At 29.1% G+C, this 15652-nt stretch overlaps 1 protein-coding gene across 5 annotated transcripts in view; it reads left to right on the top strand.

The window, feature by feature from the left end:
* LOC111638867 (cysteine/serine-rich nuclear protein 3-like) overlaps positions 1 to 15652 on the top strand; it is a 95490-nt gene that overhangs the window by 29913 nt on the left and 49925 nt on the right. The gene's annotated exons all lie outside the window — the stretch shown is intronic.

Below are 15652 nucleotides of genomic sequence, written 5' to 3'. Positions count from 1 at the left end.
CGTCCAAATATTTATTTTGAGTAAATCCGGATAAAATAACAGTTATTTCTCTGCAAAATATATATTAGATTTTGATGGAAAACTTTTAGTTTATGATAGAATCGAAAGAAGAAATTATATACTTATATATCATATTCTCGATTTTGATAGGTATTTGAGAAACATGGTTTCTACATACTCTCCTCGAAGGAAACTAAAATAACATTAACAGAGAAAAGATAAATTACGTTTAATAGTTTATCTAACGGAAAAATAAAGGAAAATCTTGCATTCCTTTCTCGCCTTCTTTCCAAATAATATTTTTTGGAATCTAGTTTCTACCTAATTTTATTTACATTTTTACAAATAAACTGAATATTATTCACATTTAATGTTATTCAAATGATAAAGAATTAAATTTTAATTCAATAGTTACATTTAATACGAGACAAAATAAATTTCAAAATGTAATAATGATTGTAACAATAGATTATGCCTTTAACCATTAGGACATTTACACTGGAGCAATAATAACTTCCAACTATAATGGTAATTATAAGGTATACAGTATTATTGAGTCAACCACGTTGCAGTGACAAGCTCTTGTTACTTTATTACATATCTACAATTACTTTGTTTGACTTTCTACTTTCTTTGGATCATATCTTATTAGTGTATNTGAGGGAAGTCCAAGTAAACTATAAACAGTGGAGGTTATAATTAAGTGGTCAAAACCAAAGAATTAATGCTTTAGTAATGAAATCAAGTTAAAATGGGCAGTGTCTGATAGAAACTGATTTGCATATTAATGCATTAAATGAAGTGTGTAATTAAATTAGAGAGAGACAGACAGATGAGATTTTTTAGAAATTGGAAAATTTTAAAAGCCATAAATAAGTAATCAGTTTCATCAAAGCAGCAAAAGCTAGTAGGTACACATGGATATAGTATAAAATGATATAACATGTAATTAATCTGTAAGATTTTTATCTTCAATTATTTAAAATGGCAAAAACACAAGAATATTTAAAAAAAATAGATTCAAGTTGTGGAGGAGCATGCAACAAGAAAGTCACTATTAGGAAGCACCTATGTATTGGTTGCCTTGGTGGCCTTTCGATAGAACACGCTGACTACATTGCACTTTGGCTATGACATAACTTAAATATTTGGAAAGGCTTGAAATTTACAAGGCTAATAAGAAAGGGACCTCGATTAATTTGAAAGATTCTGCAGTGGTGTCATGTGATTGGCAAGCATTATTTGAAGTTTTATAGTCTTGTTTATCACCATTTTGCTATATTTATGTTTTTACTCATAATATTTGTATATATTGCTGTATTTATATATTTTATTTTATATGTAATATTCTTGTTAATTATTTATTTTTATTTTCTGTATTTTATTTAATACAGTATATATAAATTTGTAATTTTTGAATGTTTTTAATTTCAAATTGACTTCCTGTTCTATTTATTATATTCCATTCTATAACTTGAAGGTGGCCATTGTACATGGTTAAAACATTTATTCCATTATTTAATAAATGTTCTATTTTTACTGGATTTAAGGTTTTTTCAATATCAATCTTAGTAAATACATCCAGTTTTTGGAGTTTTTTTCAAACTGTATATAAAAGCACATCTTTTCACACATTTCCAGTACTTCTTTATAGTTCTAACAAACATTTTCAGCTTGATTTACGGGCCTTCTTCAGGTTAAAAGCAATTCCAATTAGAAGGAATTATGCCATAATCCAAAATAGGACAATTCAAAGATTCCTTTAGGTTATTTAAATTTCTTATGTAACTTGAGATTTATAAATTTAAATAAAATTATTTATTGAAAATATAAAAGAACCTATAATAAATATTTAGCACATGGAGGCAATTATTGAAAAGTTATTGATTTAAGTACATTTAGATAAAAACACGTGCCTAGCTTGCGATATGCTGAGGCTTTCTCTGTTGTTAATACAAGCCCTTGGATTGCTGCTTTATAGATGTCGATGGTTTCACTTATTCTTAATTTTTACATATCAAATATTTTTATTAATTTTGCATCTACCCAACAAGGGGTGTTCTCATGTTGAGACGATTTAGTTTGAGACTTTTTTTAGTGAACAAATTTTTGTTTGCTTTTAATATAAAATTTATATTAGTAGATGTGAGAAATGGATAATACTATTTAAAAGAATGGATTTGGATGTGATTTTGAAAGAAGCTGTGAAATTAAATTCATCATATAGTCTCTATAGTGATTATTATTATATCTCATGCTTTATTAGCTGGATTTTATCTTAGTATGAATAGTTACCAAATTCTATAATTATTTTCATAGATAAAGTGGTTAATAACATCAACAAACCTTTATAATTACCAGCAAATAAAGTTTTTAATATACTTTGACAAGCAATAAAGTGATAATTATTTTTTGAATATGAAAATTTTCAGTTTTGTTTTGCTGCACTTGAATTTCAAAGTGCAAGTGTTATTTATAAATAACTAAATATTTCAAATTTTAAATTTGATAGTAAATTTATATAACTTTTATTTTCTTTATTTTTACTCCAATTTTTATACTAATATCTATAGAATTTTTCATTGCTTTCACTGTTTTTATTTTTATGTTTTAATTCATAAATAATAAATAAAATTGTCATAATGGAATAAATTTCCTTGTATAAGTAACAGATATATAAAAAAACTGCACCATAATTATATATATATATATATATGATTTTTTTAAAGAAATAAATTTCCTTTGGATGGTTGAATGGTGATATGATACATATGACAATTTTAAACTACCCACACTGAATGTTTAAGAAGTATTAGGTTTTTATAAATTATAAAAAGAATATTTGATAGATTACAAAACTTTACATATATGGTATGAAAGCAAGGTCTTAAAGCTGTCATGAAAAGTCCTAAAGGCCACTAATTATGAACCTCAGATAGAAAATTTGTCAGATGATTTACCATTAAATGAAGTATTTGTTTCCATTATGATCACATCATGATCAATACACATATGCAAAGTTTATTATTGTTTTTGCCATATAGATTTTTTTAATCTGTATGACAAAAATAAAATAAACTCTTAAAAAGTTAATTAAAATAAAATTTGTAAGCATTATTTTGTTAATTTTAATTACTCAAGTTAAATATTTGATTTGCAATTTGGAGTTAAATACATAATAAATTTTGAATTCTATATTTGATCCACTTTCAAATAAAAGTTTGCTGTCACAGCCTTAGGATATAATTTATGTAATTTATGCACTATTATATATAAATTAATTATTATTATTTTATTTAAAAAATAAATAAAATGTGAATGAATATAAAAAATTTAAGATGACACTGTAAACTTACCAAGTTAATAGAATACTATATTCACTTTTTTGATATTTTTATATAAAGGTAGCTATTACATTATTTTATAATACACAAAATAATTTGATTTAGGATAAGTATTCTTATAATTTATGTTTCATTTTATGGTGCTTTATATTAAAAAAATTTTAGTAGTAAAGAGAGGACCTATGGGCAATCTATGAATTACATGAAAACAAGACACACTATAAATAATAAGGAAAACTGGAAGAGTGTACTATTTCTAGTTTTGCACAAGACTTTGTATCTACAAAAGATAATTGATTTTATGGAAAATAATTCAACATCTTAATTAATCTTCCCACAGCTGGTTATGTATTAGTAAATAACAGCAACAAAAACCTTAAAAAATATACCAGAAAATATAAATTTAATATAAAAATATATTTGCTGGTATATTTCTGAAGGTTTTGCTGGTGTTATTTATCAACATTCAACATTTCATCTCCTCCATAAGTAGCATTTACTGGTCTGAATCAAAAATTTGATCATAAGAACAATATCTCTGTTCATTTTTGTAACAAATTAGGTATAAACAAATCTTCACCAGTATTTTCACTATACCTATATTTCACCCAACAAACTCTTTTGATCTACAGGTGCTTCTCTACTTACAAACAGATTAGATTTCTGAGGTTTTGTTGTAAGTCCGAAATTAACCTAAAAAGTACAGTAGACCCCCATTACACGGGTTCATATAATGCGGATTTGTGTATCGCGGTGAAAAAATTGCGACCGTATTCGTATAAAGACGCTAAAAGAGACTCGTAAAATACGATAAAATGTCATCATCAACTCGTGTCGCGACAGGATTGGTCAAATCTGGGTCAATAGTAGACGAGCAGCCGAACTACTTACACGCTACTGAGAGTTTAGGCGAGTAAGTTGAGTTTACTATCATCTGTACAGTATGTAAATTAGGTACTGTAAGTCTAATATAGTACTGTAATTTTATACATTTCTTGTGAAAGAAACATTTCTTATTCAACGGCCATAAAAATTATTTATATTAATGATGTCTCCAAAGGTCAATGAATTTTTCGCAGAAAAATAACATCAGAAATCGCGCCCGCCATTTGGTGCGCTGCTCCGTGACGAAAACAAGCTTAAGCAATGGCGTCATCGAACAGTGCACACTCGGTAACTAATCCTACAATTTTTTGTTTATAGCATAGTTTATACGGATTATTCCCAAAAAATTATACGTGTTTTGGAAATGTCGAGTCAAATTAGTCTAGAATCGATTAATTTTATGGAAGAAAACCTTTCAAACAGCTGTAGTCTGTAAACTGCACATGTGCTGGGCTGTGATTGGCTCATGTATTTAAGGATTCCTACAATGCGAAATTCTTATAAAGTGGAATGTATCTACGGCATTATAGGGGGTTCGACTGTACATCTGTACACAGAATTATCCCTTATTATTAGTGTTTGATCCTTCAATATACAATGAAACCTACTAATGTGACGACTGAAGTGATCAGCTCAAAGTGGTCATCTTACACAGGTGATCATCTTATGATGAAAGAGGATGTAGGTGTTCTTGAATGAAGGGACCAACTCAAAGTGGTCATATTTATAGGTTTCACTATATTTAATAGAATACATTATGTTTACTGCTTGCTACTGCTTAGTAGTAGGTGTTTCAAATGTAGTTTTATAATGTCAGATTTAGCTTCCATGGTAATAGAATGACACATCTTGCATTTATCTCCACTGCTAGATTTACTATTACATTTTGGACACATTTTTGAAGCACTAATCACAATTTTCTTTATGCAAACAATAAAGAAAAATGCTGTTACGCCAATGCTAACAACTTCGATGCTATCCCACTAGTGGCAATAGAATGTCAAAATTCCTTTGAAAACAAAAAATGACAATACACGATAGAAATAAATCTACATTAATTATTTATTAAAAATATATTATTTTCTTGTCAAAGACTGACTTTGATGCAATTTCACAATTGGCAAGAGAACTTAATAAATCACATGAAATTTAAATTTAAGACATACAGTCAAATTTTTCGTAAGTCTGAAAGTTTGCAAGTTGAGTATTTGTAAGTAGGAGAGCTTATGTATATTGTTACAAGTTATAAACATTTCAAGCCATGGTAAAGAAGAGTTCATATACACTGCACCCAGGGTTGAAGGTAGACACAGAATTGTATTCTAAATATAACACACTATTTTACAAGAAGAAAACAATTCTCATTCTGATTCATTTCATCTACTCTCCAAAAGTCATTATTAGATTCATTTAAGCAAACAACTCCACAAAAACCCAATACATTATATTACTAAAGCCCAATGGCATATGGCAGTGGTTGGCTTTAGTACTATATTTATTTATTCAGTTATCTTATTCTTTAATATAGTAGAGTAGATAATTCTTTATGTAATTATCTATTGCCTGTAAACTCAGGATTTTGTATCAATGTATCAATTATATCACATGTATAGTGTATGTTAAGAAATGACAAAGGTAAGATTGATGAAGGACATATTGGGAGTGATTGATCTTGAACATTCCAGCCAGGAACAGTGAATTTGTCCTGAATAAGCTACTGCATACATAGAATATACAGAGTGTCTCACTTAAAATATCCAACTGAGATAATAAAATATTAGTGATGTAAATTTATTAGGGTTAACACTCATTGTCAATTGATGTGATTTTGTGTCATTCATATGCTGGAAGTTTTTGTTAATGTTTTTAGATGTCATTTATAACTACAGTATTATACAGTAGAGCAGCAATTATCCGAATCAATTGGGGACTGGGTTGTTTGGAAAATCGATTTCTCAGATAACTGATTATGTACAAAAAAAATACATTATTAATATAATATATTAATATATCCCAGGCATGGACAACATATGGCCTGCAGGCCGGATCCGGCCCATCTAATGAATTTATGCAGTCACGATTAATCTGTCAGTATTAGCTACTCAAGTCCGAATATCTCGACAAAAAATTCTGACTCCTAAAAAAAAAGGAAAGGTCAACAACTCACTATGCATTTAGAGTTAACGTTCCATTACAAATGTCTTAAGCACAGTATAGAATGTTCATAATGCATGATAATGTGAAAAATGTATCTGTAATCTCTATGTACAATTTAGTCTCTATGGGATGACACCACAATGAGATCTTGCACCACCTCAAAATCTTGCTAGGGCAGCCTCTGGTTTGGCCTGTGAAAAATGTTTTTTTTTTTTCCAATTTGGCCCGGGGGCAAAAACTGTTGGCCATCTCTGGTATATCCCTATAATAGTATATTAATGTAGCCCATGCTTAAATTTTTCTCTGTTGTGTGTCACTTACAAGTTAGTGTTGAATTTTTGTCGATGTTAAGCCTAACAAAAATTTTTATAGTAATAATTGTGGCTATTGTATCGTTAAAAATTATTTCTTTATTTTGTACAAACAAAATAAATATATTGAAAAATATTAAAACAAAAAAAATTATACTTTAGAAGTTAATCTAGTATCAAAAACGTTCGATTTAGCATGACACAGTCTGACTGGAATGCTTTCGGTTAACCGACGTTTTTGTTGAACGGCATTCAGATAATCAACACTCTTCTATATTAGGGATGACCTGATACTGCTGATACCAGTACTGTATTGATAATTTTTTTTGATACCAAGTACTTTTTGTACATGATACTTTACTTTGGCTATCGGATCTGGTATCATTACATTTTTGTCAAATCCACTATTCAGTCTGACTGAAACTGGATTTTGCAGCCAAATCAGAAACTTAAAATGGAATTTTACATTATTATTTAAGTTAAATTAAACTTGTATAAAAATATTAATGACCAAAAATCAATAAATGTATTACTTCAAATTTCATTTCCAGAATCTGCTTAGAGTTCTGATTACATTTATAAATAAATATTTAGTTAAATATTATGCAGTATTTTTGTTTGTTAATCAATTTGGATCATCAGTGATGTTTAAAATGAACTACAATTTGTATATACAGGGTGTCTCACTTGTTTGTGCTACCATCTGTAAAATTTGAACACAATAAAGAACTTTCAATGTAAAGATGCTATTTTACCTCTTCACCAACAATTTCGTATCCACTCCTATCCCATGTATTGTAGTACCCACAGAATCCATTATCAGGACTATAGATCTGAAGCTTCATTTGTGTACATAATACATCATGAGTGTAAATTGAAATACTGACTGATGAACTGATTTCTGAACCAAATAGCAGGGATTCAATTTTCTGGAATAAGCAGCAAAATATTAATTGCTGCTCTGAAGCCCACTCAGCCTTCATTGTATTGAATACAGTACAGCAGTAAAAACAACTGGAAGGCAACGCAACATACTGAATAGCGACAGCCAGCAAAATTTCAGGTTTTGACATCTGATGCTGATACTAGCTGTTATCAATTCTTTAAAACTGATACCGGTATTGCTACTTTAAAAGTAATCATGATACTGGTATCAATACTTTTATGGTATCAGAATGTCCCTAGTTACTACCTGGAAGTGTAAGAAATATTTTAGAGATTATATTTTATTGCTTGGTTTCTTACTATCCCAGGACACATTTAATTATCAATATAATGGTTTTTCATCATTTTGTCTTTTGGGTAGGTGCCAGTGAATCAATTTTGCATTATCACATATAATTCTATATAGATTGAAATAAAATTTTTTATCCTTAATTTTTCTATAACAGTGACATACTTTATGAAAAAAAGAATCAGTATATTCACTACAACTTTTTTCAATGGTATTGATGAAAGTGTTAAAAGGAAAAGTTCTTCAGTTTGTTTGTATACCCAGAACTATAAAAACAAACTGAAGGAAAGCATTTGTAGAAGTATTGAAGCTATTGATATCAGTATTTTACATAAGATCAGTCTGAACATGATTGTGATATGAACAAAGGTGTATAGATGTACAAGGACACCACTTTTAACATTTTCTGTAAGTTTCTGTACATTTAAATAATAAAATAAAATTTTTAATGAGTGTCCTTTGCCTAAATTCATTTGTATTATTTCCATGGAGTTGGACAATTTTATTTGGAACATCCTGTACTGGTAGAAACTTTATCCAGAGATTGTATGAACATAAGTATGATATCCACTATACTAGAAACAACACTGTACTTGTTTTGCAAGTGTATTGCACAAAGCACTAATTATTCGGAGTGTTATCTCGCCTGTGTGTGTTCACTTATAGAAAAGAGAAATATACTCATTGCCATGAAAATTAGCACACCAAGGAATTGTCATATTGCTGCAAAACTTGGCATATAGATAAGTTTTGTGAAAATGATTGGAGTTATAGTGTAATGGCTCATTACATAATGCCAGTAGAGGGCATTAAAGTGCATATCCCTTGGCCTATAAAGAAAGCATGTGAAGGCATCTTGTCTATAAATTTTCAATAGGCTATTAATATGCTTTAAAACCAAACTTATCATAACGACCACAAATGACTTTAAGGTGACAGTTTTATCATTTCAATTTTATTGACTCCAATATGCATTTCAGACTAATACATTTATCCCTCTTCAGCTATGTGCAATATTATATTACATTTATTTTACAGCTAAAATTCCACATCCTTTTTTTAAAATAAAAACAGATAAATGGTTTTGAGACATATTAATAGCCAATTGAAAATTTAACAGTTATCCAAACAAAAAGACATTTTATACTATCTTGTATGCTGTATCACTAGAGATGTCTTTACATCGCAATCAAAGATCATATGAACAACTAACTGAGTTTGAGAGGGCAAGGATCATTGGGTTGAGACAAGCTGGATGGTCATCTCATCGAATAGCCTGCCACCTACACAATTCAAACAAGACTGTTTGGAGGTGTTGGGACTAATGGATGAGAGATAACTATCACACATTGTGCCCAGGCTCAGGACCACTCACCTGAGATGATTGCTGGTTTTTTGACAAGCACACACAATCAACTGTATTATTGTCTGTCATTCAGACACAGGTGATGCCTTCTTTACAGATGCATCTGTAAAGAAGTTATCACCTGCAAAGAAGTTATTATCTGTAAAGAAGTTATCACAATACAAAATATTCTCACCTATGACAATAGGTGAGAACATTTTGTATTGCAGTGGCCATTACATGTTCTGCCATTGACATCCACCTATTGTCATCTCTATTTGGAGTAGTGTCAGTCTCGATAGGATTGGAACACATGGAATGGAACCAGGCCAGACCATCTACAATGACAAGTTCAGATTCAGTTTGGGCATTGACAATGGCCATGTTTGTGTCTGGAGGCCCCATGGTGAACATCTCAATCCTGCCTATGCTTTGGAGCAGCACACTGCCCCCACAGCTGGTGTGATGGTCTAGAGTGCCATCACATACGACAGCTGGTTACCTCTAGTAGTGATCCAAGGGATCATGACAGCCTAGTGATATGTTATTGACATCTTGCAACCACAGGTGTTGCTCTCATGGAAGGACTCCCAAGAGCCACTTTCTAACAGGACACTGCTCAACTACACACAGCAAAGGTGCTACAGGACTGTTTCTGCCACATTTCCACACTATTCTGGTCTCTCCAGTCCCAATTTGAATATGTCTGGGATCACTTGGGATGCTAAGCTGGAAAGCCTAGGAGTTTGGCTGAACTAGAGAACTGCTTGCAACAACTCTGGACTGAGATGCCACAGGACACCATACAGCACCTGTATGCCTTTATGCCTGCCTGTAACACATCATGTATTCACGCTAGAGATGGTCCAATAGGGTACTAGAACCACTTTTCATTTGTAATTTTTCCTACAATCCTTTTGCTTTCATTTTGTAATCTCTTACTTGTATCATTGTTACACTCACACATGTTCAGTTTTGTTCAATTCTGAAACTCTTTCTTGGTGCACTAATTTTTATGGCACTGAGTGTATTTAAAAGAAAGCTTAAGGGACATTGTTTAAATGCTTCAGATGCAAATTTTCTCCCCACATTTTGGAGGTTTGCTTTAATTAAAGCTTTGTATCTTTCATCAGGCTCCTAAAGTTATTTGAGTCATTCTTTTTTATTTCTTATTTTTGAAACATTCAAAGACTTACAGCAGAGTCCTGTACAACACAGGGATATGTTCCACATTATAGGATATCATGTTATTGAGACATGCATTATCAGATGATTTTATGCAATGATGTTAAACCTAGACCTAAAAGTTGAAGAAGAAAACTTATATGTACCTCTAGATGACAAAATGAGAATTTTGTATGAGTATACAAATTTGCATTATAGGGGAGCACATTATGTGTGGGAGTTCTCTGTATATATTTATTTTAATAATCTATTGTAATCATTTAGTTATTGTATTTAATTAGTAATATTTATTCAATTTTATTATTATTATTTTTTATATTTTGAATGTCCTAATTGAAACTAATTTACACTACACTGTAAAACACTGCACTCTTAGAACCTGTAACCAGTGTGATATAAAAACAAAGGATAAAGATCACCACAAATGTTTTCGAACTGATGTGAGTTTTTCCTTAGGTGTGAAACTGAATTACTGATAGGACAGAGCAAATTGTTAAAGGAAAACTCAAGAAACAATTAGAAGGTGTTACATGAGATGCATGTATGTTCATCTAGTTGATATATTGTGATCTTAAAGTTCGGAGTCCATCAACACCTGCCAGGCCAGCGACAGAACCAACTCAACCTAAAAATTGATGCAGTTGTCACTTTAAATAAGGTCACGATATGTCAACTACATGAACACACATGCATCTCATGTAACATCTAACATTAATTGTTTCTTGAGTTTCCTTTAATGGTTTGCTCTCTCCCATCAGTAATTCAGTTTCACACCTGAAGAAGAACTCATAGCAGTCCGAAAATGTTTGTGGTGATCTTTATCCTTTGTTTTTATATCACACCGGTTATAGGTTCTAAGAGTGCAGTATTAAACTAATTAAACTAATATATTAAATAGATCAAGAGCATTACATTTTAAAACAGTTTTTTGGTGATTGTATTCTTACCTTTGATAACAACAATTATTATATATTTTTTCAACATGGTGACACTGGGCAAAACATATAGAAAGACTGTTCTCAAGCACATTAAAATCTTATTTAAATTGAACTTTCTTTTGGAGTGAAAATGTAATAATGTCTTTCAGGTGTCAATTCTTAGAATCATATTCCACTAAACTACAAAGGTCAGGTATATATTAACCAATATTTATTTTAGAGGAGTATAAAAAAAAATTGTATAGCCAATTTTATAGCTGCCTGATTTATTAGTATTATAATACATCTATGAAAGATAAAAATATAGAGAGAGTTTTTTAATATGTACCATTATATGAGACGTAAGTTTTGTATTGTAGAAATCTTTTTACGTAATATTTAAATAATGTTGTGTCCTTTATTACAATTTGTATATTTTTTAACAGCCCTGAAGAGGGGTTGGAAACATAAGCCAACCCGAAATGCATTTGAGTTCAAATTTTTAAAATAAAACTGTAATTTTCTAACCAAAATGCTGTATGATCGTCTACCAAGAAAAATTCTTTGGATTAAAAAGACGTTATACATAGAAATTGAAGACATTATACATAGAAATACATAGAAACAGCAACCATACTATATTATAAAGAATTTAGAAGAAATAGATATGGAAACAAGGTTAGTAAAATTTACAAGAAAAACTGAAATTTTAGAACACAATATGAACCATCTAAGGTGTTTTTTAAGAGAAGAACATACATCAAACACAATGAAGTTAAAAAAGTTAGTCAAAAACATTATACCTAAACATGCAGTTTGGAAAGTTGAACAGATGATGATAGATTTTATCATCAGATTTAAACATTAAAAAATGGAATAATTTTAAGTACCAATTGAGAAAGGTTTTATATAGATCTAATTATAATGATAATCCATTTAAAAGAATAGCAAATGATTATAAATATAAAAAGATTCATATCTTTTTTATATTTATATTGAAACTACATAAGTTATTTTTATACCCAACACTAAAAGAGAAGAATGCTTGGATAAATAATTTAATCATAAATAATTCTAATATACAAATACCTAAATATTTAAGATATTTCCTATCATTAGGAATAGAATATAATTTGCCCATAAATGATATAACAACAGACACAATAGCCAATATTGATAAAAGTGTTAAAGATTTGACAATTAAAAAAGAAGAAAAAGGAAATTTAATAGCAACAATGATTCAAAATTTAAAACATTTAAAACAAAATAATAAACATAGAATTAACAAATATAAAGTTATTTTAAAAAATACAATAAATTTTCTTAAAACAAATAATCTTTCGATAATNTGATGTGACCTCTTAACCAACACTTGGCAAGTTTTCCATCTTTATTTAGTTAGTACGCCGTGCTATACATTTGCGTTTCGGGTATTCTCCCCTCTTCAGCCAACTAAACAAGCATAAAACGACAAAAAAACTATACATAACTATAGCCGAGCATAAAAACCGAACATAAAACAATAAAAATTATATTCTTAATTTAAAAAATAACAGAACCCCTAAATTAGATTAAATTATTAGATTAAAAACTCACAAAAAAGAAGAAAAATTTAGACCTATAATAGATTTTAAATATTCTTTTCTTTACAATTTAGAGTAATATATTAAACAACAACTAATAGATATAGATTGTTCTAGTTATAGCATTAAAAATGCTGATGAGGTTATAAATAGAATACAGAAAATACAGAAAGAAAACACTGATAAATTAATAAGTCTTGATGTAAATAATATGTACACAAATATAAAATGGAAATTAATAGAGGAAAGCCTAGTTAAACTAAATGTAGATAAAACTTTAACTAATCTAATACAATTTTCATATACAAAGAACTATTTTGAAGTTAATGAAGACTTCTATAGACAGGTTGAGGGCATTAGTATGGGGTCAAAAATGGGACCAAAATTAGCAGAATTAGTTATGAAAAACATTGATGAAGAAATAAATAATATCCCTGGTGTAAAACTAGTAATGAGGTATGCTGATGATTACTTACTATTATACAATAATAATATAACAAATGGTAATATTATTCTTAACATCGTTAACAACATTAACAAAACTATTCAATTTGATATAGAAGAGGAAAAAACTAAAAAAATTAATTACTTGGATATAACAACAATGAATAAACTTAATAAATTTACTTTTATAACACACAAGAAGCCTTGTAATGTTAATAAAACTATCAACTACTATTGATATATTCCAGAAAATATAAAAAAGAATACTTATATCATGGAAGTTAAAAAACATATATACAAGAATATCAGATAATAAATGGCAAAAAATTAAACTAAAGGAGTTGGAAAATAAATTTATACTTAATGACTATCCTAAATCAAAATTAAATAAATGGCGTAAACAATACTGGAAAAACAGATATAATACAAAATACAAATTAGACAAAAAAATATAAAACCTTCCCATATATAAAAAACATTTTTGAGAGTTGTAATAAGATCCTTAAAAAAGATGTCAGTTTGGCACCATCTTTGACCAACAAAATATCACATAACATTTATTATAATAGCATTAATAAACAACATAATAAAATAAACAATCTTAAAAATGTAGGGACAGTTTATAGAGTGGAATGTAACTGTTATAATTCAAAAACTTATATTGGCAAAACAGGCTGTTTATTAGAAACAAAAATTAAAGAATATGAGATTGCTATTCAACTTAGAACACTTCCCTATCACATAATAAATAATAATTGTCAAATCAATAGTAAAAATATAAAAGTTTTAGATTTAGAAAAGGACCCTTACAAAAGAATTTAAAGAGCAAATAGAAATGAAAAAACATCGTAAAGAAAACTTAGATATTTCAGAAGGTATGTTAATTGATCTTCAATGGTATAAATTAATAGAGGGTACCTCCACATGTTGAATACTGTTTAAAAAACACACTCCAAGACTGTTGTACAGGATAGTTTGGAATAAATTAGATAAATACTGGATAACATCTTTTTTCAGTATGTTTTTACCTGGTTTTTACTCTGTTTGGATGAACTAATACCCACCCACTTTAATGGAAATAATACATAATTACTGAAAAATGTAAGTTTTATAGAAAATCTTAAATGAATATGTTTTATACTGTTAAAGTGTGTAAAGTTTTATAATATGTTTTAAACTGCAGTAATTTATATTTTTATATTATAGTGAATTATTATACACCTATGGAAGATAAAAATGTAGAAATAGTTTTTTAATATGTACCATTATATGAGACATAAGTTTTGTATTGTAGAAATCTTTTTACGTAATATTTAAATAATGTCGTGTCCTTTATTACAATTTGTATATTTTTTAACAGCACTGAAGAGGGGTTGGAAACATAAGCCAACCTGAAATGAATTTGAGTTTAAATTTTTAAAATAAAACTGTAATTTTCTAGCCAAAATGCTGTAAGATCATCTACCAAGAAAAATTCTTTGGATTAAAAGGACGTTATACATAGATGTAGAAACTATATATCAAAGTTTAGTTATATTGTCTATTCCAGTGTTTTTCAACCTGTGTGTTGCGACCCCCCTGGGGGGTTGCGAAGCTTTACACGGGGGGTTGTGGGTAAAAGAGAAAGACAAGTGTTTGTAGGTCCTACACTACATTAAAAAAACTACAATTTCAGCGAGAATTACAGCCTACCCCAGAAAATGATAGCCGAAAAAATGTTGAGCTGATTTGCAAAAAGAAGTAAAAAGTAGAAGCTGAAAATTCTGATCCTAAAATCACTGATATAGTTTTAATATGGCCCTAGGGGGGTCGCCAGAATTTTTTAACTTGTAAAGGGGTTGCGTATTCAAGAAGGTTGAAAAACACTGGTCTATTCTATATTTTAAAATAAAGTACATGTATTTATAAAATTTGAGAGTTTAACAGTAAAAATTCTAGTGTCAAACATTTTCTTATTTTCATGTTTAAGAGAAATAGAATGGCATTATTTAGTAATGTGCAAACAAAAAAAATGCTCTTTTAAATGATTTAAATGTTTAGAATTCTTTTAAATTTTTAAGGCAGTATTTCTTGTTAATATAATAGTATTTTAATGATTATTTACTTTTCTTGAGTTCATAAAGATGAAAAAATTTAAACATTATTATTTTAAATTTTATATTTTGTATTGTATACTGGCACAATGAAGTGACTCTTAATCAACACTTGGCAAGTTTTCCATCTTTATTTAGTTAGTACACCTTTAGT

This window comes from Centruroides sculpturatus, unplaced genomic scaffold (assembly GCF_000671375.1).
Source record: "Centruroides sculpturatus isolate CEXI.00-Female unplaced genomic scaffold, Cexi_2.0 scaffold1276, whole genome shotgun sequence".
In the NCBI taxonomy this organism is placed as follows: domain Eukaryota; kingdom Metazoa; phylum Arthropoda; class Arachnida; order Scorpiones; family Buthidae; genus Centruroides; species Centruroides sculpturatus.
This window is presented reverse-complemented; position numbering and strand designations above follow the sequence as displayed.